This window comes from Hypanus sabinus, chromosome 2, assembly GCF_030144855.1.
Source record: "Hypanus sabinus isolate sHypSab1 chromosome 2, sHypSab1.hap1, whole genome shotgun sequence".
In the NCBI taxonomy this organism is placed as follows: Eukaryota; Metazoa; Chordata; class Chondrichthyes; order Myliobatiformes; family Dasyatidae; genus Hypanus; species Hypanus sabinus.
In genome coordinates this window covers 155,187,013-155,200,463 of record NC_082707.1, presented here as the reverse complement: position 1 = coordinate 155,200,463, position 13,451 = coordinate 155,187,013, and the positions used below count along the sequence as shown (strand labels likewise).

Here is a 13,451-nt window from a genome sequence, read left to right as displayed (position 1 = left end):
ATTTTGCAATATTTGCTCTATGTAATGAGACACCTTGGGATTGGGACCCAAGTCTAAACTCAAAATCCATTTATACTACATATACAGCTTTTACACATATCCTAATGGTAGCTTTATATAATAGTTTTAATAATTTTATGCACAAAATAATTGCACATTGAACCATCAGAAAGGTAAGCTATTACTACATTGGCATCCCACGTGGGCAGTCAGTGGCTTTTTGTTATCACCATTGTTCCTAACTCTGAAATTATATGTTACTAGGCAGTCTTTGTCTCACACATGCTCATCACACATAAAGTATGTACTGACACAGCCATTCAGAGTGTTATATCTTCATCAACGACAATTGTGGTAAAATCATCAAAGAATTTTTCTGCTGTGTTGCGATCACCGCAAATCTTTTAAAATTGAACAATTAAAATCTGTTCTTAAATTTCTGCAAACAGTCTGCTGAATATTCACAATTACCTTCAATATTTAGTTCATCTTGATGGATCTTTGCCTGTCTCATGATCAGCATACCGTTAAGCGACATATGCTCACTCCAGAACTGACAAATACACGATTGAGAACTTCATTTTTCACTTTGTGCAGAGTTTTTCTATTTTTCAAGAACTTCAGTTTATTAAATATGTGAGGTCACTTCTCAGAACTGTTTGTGGTGTGTAGAGGCTTATGTATTGTCTGGGAACCTTACCAGCACTTTGTGAAAATTTCCATTTTTAACATCAAAAAAAAAATTGAATTTTGACGATCTTTGGATTTAAGTACATAAATTGTTAATCAGTTTAATGGTAGTTTGTGTTTCTATTACACTTTTTAACAATTTCCACAACATTTTGGCCTGTTGAGGCAGCTGCTTAATTCGACCAAAATGTACTCTCCTAATATGTCCCAATTATCTGGAATCCATTGTCCTTTATAACTGCATAAGGGTCCTCTTGCAATGACAGTACCTCAATTTGTACAAACTTTTGAATGTCAGTTCCAGCAGCTGCTTTGACTGTCTATATTAGGGTCTTTGCTAATTTTCTGCATATATCACCAGTATTGCCCAGTAGCTTAGAAGAAAATGATTGCATATCACCAAGGTATAACTCATCCAGGTCTACTGTGTGTGTTTTAAAATCCAAATCATTAAGACTTCTGACGCTAGTTTTATTGAGACAGTGAAAATGGAAATGATGGATGATAAAAACCAAATAATTGCTATATTTAAAGGCCAACCCAAATATGGGTAAATACTACCACGATTAATAGGAAAATATTACTGCCAAAAGAACATAATAAACCAAAAAAATCCAGATATTTATTAAATTTCCTGATTGACATCACAGAATAGACGGGGCTATAATAGAACCTTTAGATCCAAGTTGTGAAAACTCCAAATTTCAGAGGGTGGGAAGGAGACTCAGGTTCCATAGCTTATCGATCAGGACTGGAGGATTGATGGTGTTAAGCACGGAGCTATAATCAACTAACAGCATCCTGCCATAGGTGTTGTATTGTCCAGCTGATGTAAGGCTGTGTGAAGAGCCATTGAACATAGAAATTTACAGCATATTACAGGCCCTTCGGCCCAATGTTGTGCTGACCATACAACCCACTTTAGAAACTGCCTAGAATTTCCCTAGTGCAATGCCCTTTATTTTTCTAAGCTCCATGTACCTATCTAAGAGGCTCTTAAAAGACCCTATTGTATCCAACTCCACCACCGTTGGCAGTGCATTCCATGCACCCACCACTCTGTGTGAAAAACTTATCCCGACATCTCCTCGGTACCTGTTTCTAAGCACCTTAAAACTATGCCCCCTCGTGTCAGCCATTTCAGCCCTAGGAAAAAGTCTCTGGCTATCTTCATGATCAATGCCCCTCATTATCTTATACTGCTCTATCAGATTGAAATTCAGCTACAGATTGGCAAATATGACATTGTGTCCATTTCTGAACTTGGCTAAAGGATGTCTGCCATTGGGAGCTTAACATCCAAGGATATACGGTATATTGGAAAGATAGGTTATTAGGCAGAAGTGTGGCTCTGTGTATAAGAAATACAGGTAGAGTGTTTCTATGAAACCTTTCTTAAGCGGAAATGGCGTAAAGCAAAGAATCATTAATTTATATGGGAAAAATTTTTGTAAAAGCGAAAATCCTCTTTGTAGTGCAAAAACAGGTTACTAATGTAGGTCTTTTGTAAAAGCGAAGCGGCGTAAAGCCAACATTTGTAAAGCGGGGGACACCTGTAATATTAAATCATTGGAAAGAGATGATGTAGGATTGGAAGGTGTAGAGTCTCTATGAGTTGAACTAAGAAATGGCAAAGGGAAAAGGACCCTGATGGCAGTTGTATACAGGCCTCCAAACAGCAGCTGGGATGTGGATTACAAATTACAGCAGGAGATAGAAAAGGTGTGTCAGAAAGGCAATATCATGATAATAGTTGGGGATTTTAACCTGAAAGTGGATTGAGAAAACCAGCTCAGTTCTGCACCTCAAAAGGGAGAATTTGTAGAATGTCTAAGGGATGGCTTTTTAGAACAGCTTGTTATTGAGCCTACTAGGGGATCGGCTGTGCTGGATTGGGTATTATGCAATGATCCGGAGGTGATAAGAGAGCTTAATGTTAAGGAACCCTGAGGGAACAGTGATCACAATATGATTGAGTTCACATTGAAATTTGAGAGGGAAAAATAAAATCCATTGTGTCAATATTTCAGTACAATAAAGGAAACTACAATGGCATGAGAGGTGAATTGGCTGGAGTTGACTGGAAAGGGACATTTGTAGGAAAGGCAGCAGAGCAGCAATGGCTGGAGTTTCTGTGAAAAATGAGGGAAGTAAAAGACAGATACATTCCAAATAAAAAGAAATTATCAAATGGTAGAAGGACATTACTATGGCTGACAAGTGAAGTCAGAGCCAAAGTAAAAGCAAAAGAGAGGGCAAACACAGAAGCCAGAGCTAGTGGGAAGATAGAGGATTGGGAAGCTTTTTAAAACTTGCAGAAGAAAACTAAGAAGGTCATTCGGAAGGAAAAGATGAAGCTGGTGACTCATATCAAAGAAGATACTGAAATCTTTTTTAAGTATATAAAGGCTAGAAGAGAGTCGAGGGTAGATGTAGGACCAATACAAAATGACACTGGAGATATTGTAATGGGAGATGCAGAGATGGCAGAGGAACTGAATGCGTATTTTGCATCAGTCTTCACAGTGGAAGACGCTTGTGGTATACCAAACATTCAAGAGTGTCAGAGAAGTGAAGTTAGTGCATAGAAAATTACGACTGAGAAGGTGCTCAGGAAGCTTAGTGGTCTGAGGGTGGATAAATCTGGACCTGATGGAATGCACCCTTGGGTTCTGAAGGAAGTAGCTGGAGAGATTGTGGAGGCATTACAATATCTTTCAAGACTCAGTAGATTCTAGCATTGTACTGGATGACTGGAAAATTGCAAATGTTACTCTGCTTTTTAAGAAGGGTGGGAGGCAGCAGAAAGGAAACTATAGACCTGTTAGCTTGACATCAATGGTTGGGAAGTTGTTGGAATTGATTGTTAGGGATGTGATTATGGAGTACTTGGAGCAAGTGACAAGATAGGCCAACACCAGCGTAGTTTCCTGAAAGGAAAATCCTGCCTGACAAACCTACTGCAATTCTTTGAGGAAATTACAAGCATGATAGACAAAGGAGATGCAGTACATGTGGTGTACTTAGATTTTCAGAAGGCCTTTGACAAGCTGCCACACGTAAGTCTGCTTAGCAAGAATAGAGCCCATGGAATTTCAGGGAAGTTACCAGCATGGGTGGAACATTGGCTGGTTGGCAGAAAACATAGAGTGGGAATAAAGGGATCTTATTCTGGCTGGCTGCCAGTTACCAGTGGATTTCCATAGGGGTCGGTGTTTGGACTGCTGTTTTTTACGATGTATGTCTATGATTTGGACTACGGTATTAATGGATTTGTGGCTAAATTTGCTGATGATACAAAGATAGGTGGTAGTGTTGAGGAAACAGAGAGCCTGCAGAGAGACTTAGATAGTTTAGGGGAATAGGCAAAGAAATGGCAAATGAAATAAAATGTTGGAAAGTGTATGGTCATACATTTAGGTGGAAGAAATAAATGGGCAGACTGTTATTTATATCGGGAGAGAATTAAAAATGCAGAGATGCAAAGGGACTTGGGAGTCATTGTGCAAGACACCCTAAAGGTTAACCTCCAGGTTGAGTCAGTTGTGAGGAAGACGAATGCAGTGTTGGCATTCATTTCCAGAGGTATAGAATATAAGAGCAGGGATGTGATGTTGTGGCTCTATAAGGCACTTGTGAGACCACACTTGGAATATTGTGTGCAGTTTTGGGCTCCTTACTTTAGAAAGGATATACTGACATTGGAGAGGTTTCAGAGAAGATTCACAACAATGATTCCAGAAATGAAAGGGTTCCCGTATAAGAAACGTCTGACAGCTCTTGGGCTGCGTTCCCTGGAGTTCAGGAGAATGAGGGGGATCTCTTAGAAGCATTCTGAATGTTAAAAAGCCTGAACAGATTAGATATGGCAATGTTATTTCCCATGGTAGGGGATCCTAGGACAAGAGGGCACTACTTCAGGATTGAAGGACATCCTTTTAGAACTGAGATGCGGAGAAATTACTTTAGTCAGAAGGTGGTAAATCTGTGGAATTTGTTGCCACGTGCAGCTGTGGAGGTCAAGTCATTGGGTGTATTTAAGACGGAGGTAGATATGTTCTTGATTAGCCAGGGTACCAATGCGCATGAGGTGAAAGCAGAGGTGTGGGGTTGGCTGGAAGAATTGGATTAGCCCATGATTGACTGATGGAGAAGACTCGATGGACTGAACGGCCTACTTCTGCTCCTGTATCTTATAGTCTTATGGTCTTATCGGATTACTTCTCATCCTCTGTCACTCCAAGGAGTAAAAGCCAAGTTCACTCAACCTACTCAAATAAGTTATGCCCTCCAATCCAAGCAACATCCTTGTAAATCTCCTCTGCCCTCTCTCTAGTTGTATCCACATCCTTCATGTAGTGAGGTGACCAGAACTGAACACAGTACTGTAAGTGGGGTCAGACCAAGGTCTTCTATAGCTGTAACATTACCTCATGGCTCTTGAACTCAGTCCCACGGCTGATGAGTGCCAACGTACAATACACCTTCTTAACAACACTATCAACCTGCGCAGCAGCTTTGAGTGTCTTCTGGACACAGACCCCAGGATCTCTCAGATCCTCCACATTGCCAAGAATCTTACCATTAACATTATATTCTGTCTTCAAATTTGACCTACCAAAATGAACTACTTTGCACTTATCTGGATTGAAGTCAATCTTGACGAAGTCCTGACGAAGGGTTTTGGCCCGAAACGTCGACAGTCCTTCTTCCTATAGATGCTGCCTGGCCTGCTGTGTTCCACCAGCATTTTGTGTGTGTTTGAAGTCAATCTGCCACTTCTCAGCCCAGCTCAGCATCCTATCGATGTCCTCAATCTCTAGACTATCCACAACACCCCCAACCTTTGTGCCATCAGCAAACTTACTAACCCACCCTTCCTCTTTTTCATGCAGGTCATTTATAAAAATCACAAAGAGGAGGGATCCCAGAACAGATCCCTTGTGAGTGAGTGCTACTGGACAATAGTCATTTAGGCAGCTCACTCTACTCTTCTTGGGCACTGGTATAATTGTTGCCCTTTTGAAGCAGGTGGGAATTCTGACCATAGGAATGAGATGTTGAAAATGTCCTTGAATACACCTGACAGTTTGTAGAGACAAGTTTTCAGAGCCTTACCAGGTACTTCGTCTTGTGAGGATTCACTCTCCTGAAAGGCAAACTGACATCGGCCTCCGAGATAGAGATCACAGAGTCACTGAGTGCAGTACAGATCTTCACAGCTGTCATTATATTCTCCCTTTCAAAGCGGACATAAAAGGCGTTGAGTTCATCTGGTAGGGAAGCATCACTGCATCACTGTTATCCATGCCAATGGAGCTTGTTTTGTAGGAAGTAATGTCCTGCAAATCCTGCCAGAGTTAACATGCATCCGATGTCACCTCCAACCTCTCAGTTTCTTTGCTCTTGAAAAAGCCGTCCACAAGTCATACCTGGTTTTCTTGCACAAGCCCGGGTTGCCAGACTTAAATGCCATAGATCTAGCCCTCAGCAGACAATGAACTTCCTGGTTCATCAATGGCTTTTGGTTTGGGAATGTAACGGCAGGTTTTTATAGGCACACACTCATTCACACAGGGTTTAATGAAGCATGAACTGTGGCATGCTCATCCAGATTCGAAGATGAATCCCTGTCCACTGATTCAAAGCAGTCCTGTAAGCTCTCCTGTGCTTCCCATGTCCATATCTTGGTCTTCACTGTTGGTGCTGCAGTTTTCAGTCTGCATATACTCAGGGAATAGTACAGTCAGGTGATCAGTCTTTTATGGTGTGGCTGTGGAGGAGCATGGTAAGCACTCTTTATCTTAGTGCAACAGTGGTCCAGTGTGGTTTCCTCACTGCAAATGATTTATTGATGGTAATTATTTAGTGACTTGTTCAAGCTGGCCTGGTGAAAATCTCCCAAAATGATGGAAAAGGCATCAGGATGTGCCGTTTCGTGCATGCTGATCACATCTGTCAGATCATCTAAACCCTGTTTAATATTGGCCTGAGGTGGAATGTGCCTCACTACCAAAAAGATCACTGAAATCTCCTGCGGCAGGGAAAACAGACAGCACTTAATTGCGAGGTATTCCAGATCTTATGAGCAAAACTGGGATGTCACTGATCCATTAGTACACCATGAGGAGTTGATCATGAGGCATGTACCTCCACCACTCGATTGTCCTACCTTGATGGTGTCTAGTGAACCTGTCAATCTCAGTTGCTGCATCCAGAATGTAGAGGTTAACCAGGATTCTGTGAAGCAGAGGACGCATGCTGCCTTAATGTCTGGCTGATACAGCACCCTAGCTCTGATATCATCAATTTTATTTACCAGAGACCACATTTGCCAGCAAGATAGTCAGTATTGACAGTCAAAAACTTCATTTTTTTTAAATGCACTTGTAGTCCTGAGCACTGGCCATGTTTCTGACGAGGAGCCCTCCTAGCAAAGATATTATGGCCACAGTCAGCATTATTTGCACTGGTTTTAAGCAGCAATAGATTGTTTTCAATCACATTAAAATATCTTTATTAACTATACAGACCTCGGCTGTATTTCTGGTTCTTAGCTGTAGCAGGCTGAAATAGGAATATTTAGTCATATCCAATGAGCTATACTGCCACAAGTTCGCCTTTTTACCGGTGCCCCAGGAGTAAGACCCAAGAGCTGATTGTGGACTTCAGAAAAGGTAGGACGAGGGAACACGAACCAATCCTCATAGAGGGATCAGAAGTGGAGAGAGAACAATTTCATGTTCCTGGGTGTCAGGATCTCTGAGGATCTAACCTGTTTCCAACATATCGGTGCAGCTATAAAGAAGGCAAGACAGTGGCTATATTTCATTAGGTGTTTGAGGAGATTTGGTTTGTCACCTAAAACACTTGAAAACTTCTATAGATGTACTGTGGAGAGCATTCGGACATCACTGTCTGGTAGGGGGTGGGTGGGGGGTAGTCAGATACTGCACAGGATCAAAAGAAGCTACAGAAAGTTGTAAAATTACTCAGCTCCATCTTGGGTACTAGCCTCCATAGTATCCAAGACATTTTCAAGGAGCGGTGTCTCAGAAAGGCGGCGTCCATTGTTAAGGATGCCCATCACCCAGGCCATGCCCTTTTCTCACTGTTATTGTCAGGAAGAAGGTACAGAAGCTTGAAGGCACACACTCAGCAATTTAGGAACAATTTCTACCCCACTGCCATCCAGTACCTAAATGGACATTGAACCCATGAACACTACCTCACTTTTATTATTTCTGTTTTTGTGCTAATTTTAATTTAACTATTTAATATAGATATATACTTACTGTAATTGATTTGCTTAGTTATGGTTTTCTATATTATCATGTAATGCATTGTACTGCTGGCGCTAAGTTAACAAATCTCACAACATATGACAGTGATATTAAACCTGATCTGATTCTGAGGATCCCTGAACTTATTTTGGTGGATATTGAAGAAGCCTTTAACTATAAAGCCTGAATGTTATGTACAGAATATCAGGCAAAATAGACATTTTTAGACCATCCAAATCTTGGAGTTTGCATGACTGTTTCTACACTGGTGAATTTTTAGTAACATTGATGATTGAACTCTGGAATGGTTGGAAAAGTGTAGAGTGAAACACATCATTATGCGAATCAGTAGTGTGCATAGTATAATTTAGGTAATTAGATTTATGCTGTTTCTGGCTTTTGAATAGCACAGCAATGTTGGTGCCAGTGTTCATAAAAGAATATTTTAATGAGATTGAAGATGTGCCATGTGGCATGGTCAATTTGGCAGCATTTTGTTTTGTTCTTGAGAACTGTAGAATTTGTGTATGGAAATAATGTGGCTTTTTGTGGATTCAGGCATAGCTAACCATTATTTTATTTCAACCAGTCCATATTAAGATTAAGAAAAAATAAAAGTACCCTGTTCATTACTTCCAATGCACATATGTAATTTGGGCAATATTTCTACTGCCATGTATTTCCTGGTTATTAAGGGAAATGTATTTTATCCTATCTAATCTCTCCTTTGTGACACATTGCAGAATTTCTGCACAATGATAATCTGGATTGTACTTGAAATTTTGAGGCTGCACAGAAGTGAGAAGTTCTCTTTGGCTTGTGGGATGTAGTTACACTTCACCATCCAGCTTTAAAGTTAAATAGCCAGGAGGCAGAGGAGGATAACAAAAATGCTGCATTTCTGATTCCCAATTTTAACAACCAAAATTCTTTGCTGACCAGGTCATATAATTTAATTCATCGAATTAAAGCAAAATAAATTATTTGAACAACACACACAAAATGCTGGTGGAACACAGCAGGCCAGGCAGCATCTATAGGAAGAGCACTGTTGTCGTTTCGGGCCGAGACCCTTCGCCAGTCCTGATGGAGTCCAGTCTGGAGACGGCCTATCTACTGATATCTACTATAAGCCTACAGACTCTCACAGCTACCTGGACTATTCCTCTTCCCACCCTGTCTCTTGCAAAAAGGCTATCCCCTTCTCACAATTCCTCCGTCTCTGCCGCATCTGCTCTCAGGATGAGGCTTTTCTTTCCGGGACGAAGGAGATGTCTTCCTTTTTTAAACAAAGGGGCTTCCCTTCGTCCACCATCAACTCTGCTCTCAAACGCATCTCTCCCATTTCCCGTACATCTGCCCTCACCCCATCCACCCGCCAACCCACTTGGGACAGGGTTCCCCTTGTCCTTACCTACCGCCCCACCAGCCTCCAGGTCCAACGTATAATTCTCCATAACTTCTGCCACCTCTAATGGGATCCCACTACCAAACACATTTTTCCCTCCCCCCCTTCTGCTTTTCGCAGGGATCGCACCCTACGCGACTCCCTTGTCCACTCGTCCCTCCCATCCCTTCCCACCAATCTCCCTCCTGGCACTTATCCTTGTAAACGGAACAAGTGCTACACCTGCCCTTGCACTTCCTCCCTCACCACCATTCAGGGCCCCAAACCATCTTTCCAGGTGAGGCGACACTTCACCTGTGAGTTGGCTGGTGTGGTATACTGCATCTGGTGCTCCCAATGTGGTCTTTTATATATTGGTGAGACCCGACGCAGACTGGGAGACCGTTTCGCGGAACATCTACACTCGGTCTGCCAGAAAAAGCAGCATCTCCCAGTGGCCACACATTTTAATTCCACATCCTATTCCCATTCTGATATGTCCATCCATGCCCTCCTCTACTGTCAAAATGAATCCAAATTCAGGTTGGAGGAACAACACCTTATATACCGGCTGAGTAGCCTCCAACCTGATGGCATGAACTGACTTCTCTAACTTCCGTTAATGCCCCTCCTCCCCTTCTTACCCCATCCCTGACATATTTAGTTGTTCGCCTGTTCTCCATCTCCCTCTGGTGCTTCCCCCCCCCCCCCCCACTTTCTTTCTCCCGAGGCCTCCCGTCCCATGACCCTTTCCCTTCTCCAGCTCTGTATCACTTTCGCCAATCACCTTTCCAGCTCTTAGCTTCATCCCACCCTCCGGTCTTCTCCTATCATTTCGCAATTCCCCCTCCCCCCACTACTTTCAAATCTCTTACTATCTTTCCTTTCAGTTAGTTTTGACGAAGGGTCTCGGCCCGAAACGTCGACAGCACTTCTCCCTATAAATGCTGCCTAGCCTGCTGTGTTCTACCAGCATTTTGTGAGTGTTGTTGTTTGAATTTCCAGCATCTGTAGATTTCTTCGTGTTTGCTCTTCATAAGTGTATTTTGCAACATCTAAAATTAATAAGTAGTATCATCTGTAATACAGTAATTATTTGCTACTGTACTGTTGCATGGCCATTATTCTGTTGTATTATGTGCCCATTTCTTTTCAGAAAATGAAAAGATTTCAATAACATCTGATTATTTTAGCCATCTTTCTTTGTTGCATTTATAAACGTAGCCATGTTGCTGTGAACAAGTCAGCTGAAGCTGGGCCCACAAGAATCGAATGATAAGTTATACCCAGCCAATGATGTTTGATTCCCAGTGCACGCTTAGTGTATAGAGAGAGAGAGGGAGAGATGACGCTGCTTTATCTATTAAAATATAGTGATCATTTTTACAAATGAAAATAAATGATATTTGAAGTTTTAAAATTTCATATTTAAGCTGAAAGTTACTAATGGACCATATCCCTTGTTAACTTTAAATTTGTATTGATTTCATATGTGCTAGGAAATGTGAAATAAGGTGTTGGGGAAAATCCTTTTTCCAACAAATTATAATATTTGACATGGATGCCGACATAATTTACTTAAACACTACAATTTCACAAATCAAACCTTCCTTAGGGGTTATATTTAGAGCACTCAGCCACATAGGTCGCCAAAGAAGCCTGTGCTAGCATGCATTGTATTTCCATTTTATCTCCTGCTTAAAGCCGTTGCCTAGTAACCTGAGCTCAGCTACATTTTAGATAGTTTCCTGAATAACCCAAGTTGATAGAGCACAATGGAAAAATCCACTCATTAGCATGATGCACGTAAGAAGACCACTAAGTCCTTCAAGTCAGTCCAATTAGTTGAACAAGCTATCCAGCAATTTTTCACATCTGCCACAGAAACCATTAATGGCTTGAACTGGTCTCATGTTGGAGTTCACATCCATTCCTGGGAAAATATTAGCTTGGGCTGCCAAGAATAGATCAAAGATTTATTCTACTGTAAAAAGTGCTGTAACCTTAAATTCTTTCCTGGAAATGAACGTTTATAGCAATGTATTGTATTTTTTTACTGTCCAGACTATTGCAATGCATAGGCTATATTTCAAGTGGGCCTTTTTGACTTGTAACAATTTATTTGTAGAAGCTCTGTTGCTAGTTTCTAAAAGACTGTCAGGTTCACCTTTGTATTTGGAAGTTGGGCCAATGCCAGTTTTCCTATTTCATTGCTGCTGCTCAGTTTCAGAGATTCTTTAGGTCAATAATTGACGTGACAAACCTTACTGCTTAAAAACAAGCAACTGAGTATGCTGCTCAGTTACTGGATCACATTCCCAAAAATTTAATTTGTTCCACTGCCTTCACTTGTATGTGGTTCATTGCATAGAGGAAAAATAATGATGCAATCATAAATTCTGTTTCAAGCCGCTAACATGTGGCTTGTTCTATGGACCACTGATAACATAACCCCAGATGAAGAATGTGTGGAATGGCACATATTTTGAACATTACTCAGTAGTCAGTTTACTTCTTGGAATTATCAAAGAAAGGTTATAAAACGAAAAAGAGAATGAGGTCAAGCAGCAGATCAGATCTCGTCCTGAACTAATATTTGGAATGGGGAAAACTGATTCAAATGACTTGTCTGGGTTTAGTGAGATCATGGCTGGGTCAGAGGCACCACAGTATTTGCCAAACAAGAGCCTGCATCCGGAACAGATGCCTTTCCAAGTCAGTTTGCCAAGCCAGATGGGACCAGCATGCAATGCATGCAGTTTTTCATCAAGCAAAAGGCCAATCAGAATGCCAATACCTACAAAGTGGAACCTAGAAACAATGACTGCTACTAATGACCTGTTTAAGTAAAATATGATTAGTTAGCTTATTCTCTTTATATCTTTTACAAACTTCTCTTTGAAACATAGTATGTTTACTCAGCAAAGTACAAAAATATACTTTAATGTTTCTCCTTCCTACCAGACATACCTGAATAAGTTCCACAGTAACCTGCCAATTCACTGAGCATGTTAACATGTGGAAATAATTTAGTTCGATACAAATAAAAAAATAGAACATAATGAAGTATCATTGTGGCTTGTGCATTGGTCGAAGTATAATACTAAATCATTTCTGTTAAGCAAAGTAGTGTGATCTGAGTTTATATCCTTTTTTTCTCTGGAGGGTTGTATAATTCCATTTGTAGGTAGTGATTATTTCCTATTCCTTTTAATGCTTCCATGGATTATACAATTTCTGTAGTAGCCAAATGCAAGATGCCTGAACTGTGAATATAGGTTGAAAAGAAAGTAACTTGCAAGGAGTAATTTCAGAAATATTATATAAACAACAATTCAAAATAATGAACTAATGAAAAATATGATGTATCTTCTTATACTTCTTTGCAACATACTAAATTCTCCACAGTGAACTAATGTTAACTAAGAAGTACAGCAGCTAATTTAAGTAATGTGATATCTCAGAAATAGTGGTGAGATAAACTAAGCTGATTTAGCTTTCTTGGTCTAGAGATTGACAGTTTGACAGTGGCATTCAGAAAGCTCCCCTTTACTTGAAAAATGCCACAAGAAATTAAGCTTTTGTTTTCATTAAAAGCAAGCAAACAGTGCTTTGGTTAAATGTCATCTGACAAAAAACGACCTCCAGCATTGTCCCTGGATATTGAATCCTATTGTCATTCTGCATTATGCTCTCAAGTGTTTGACAAGGAGGTGAAGCATGCACCTATTGGTTCTAAGGTGAGGCCTTCCATTGTGCCAATAATACCCTTGAAACAAGTGCAGTCCTGTCATTTTTGATCTTTCACAGTACTTAGAACTCAAAACTGAAGATTTAAAATAAAATGTTATCCACTATGCCCAATTTATTTTTGAATCTGAAGTAGTTTGCAGACCCGTGGCTATAAGTTTGATTGAAGACGATTAACAACTGAAATTGTAATGCTGCACACTTTGTGGGTAAAAAGCCATTTACTATTAATATGCAAACTGAATGAAAAAAATATAAAAGGACAAACATCATCATGTACCTTCATTTTATGATTCAAAGAGACTAATATATTAGAGGGGATGACAGGTAGAAAGCATTAT

General features: G+C 40.5%; 1 protein-coding gene across 2 annotated transcripts in view; it reads left to right on the top strand.

The window, feature by feature from the left end:
- Positions 1–13,451, top strand: part of kiaa0586 (KIAA0586 ortholog) — a 524,067-nt gene that overhangs the window by 247,549 nt on the left and 263,067 nt on the right. The gene's annotated exons all lie outside the window — the stretch shown is intronic.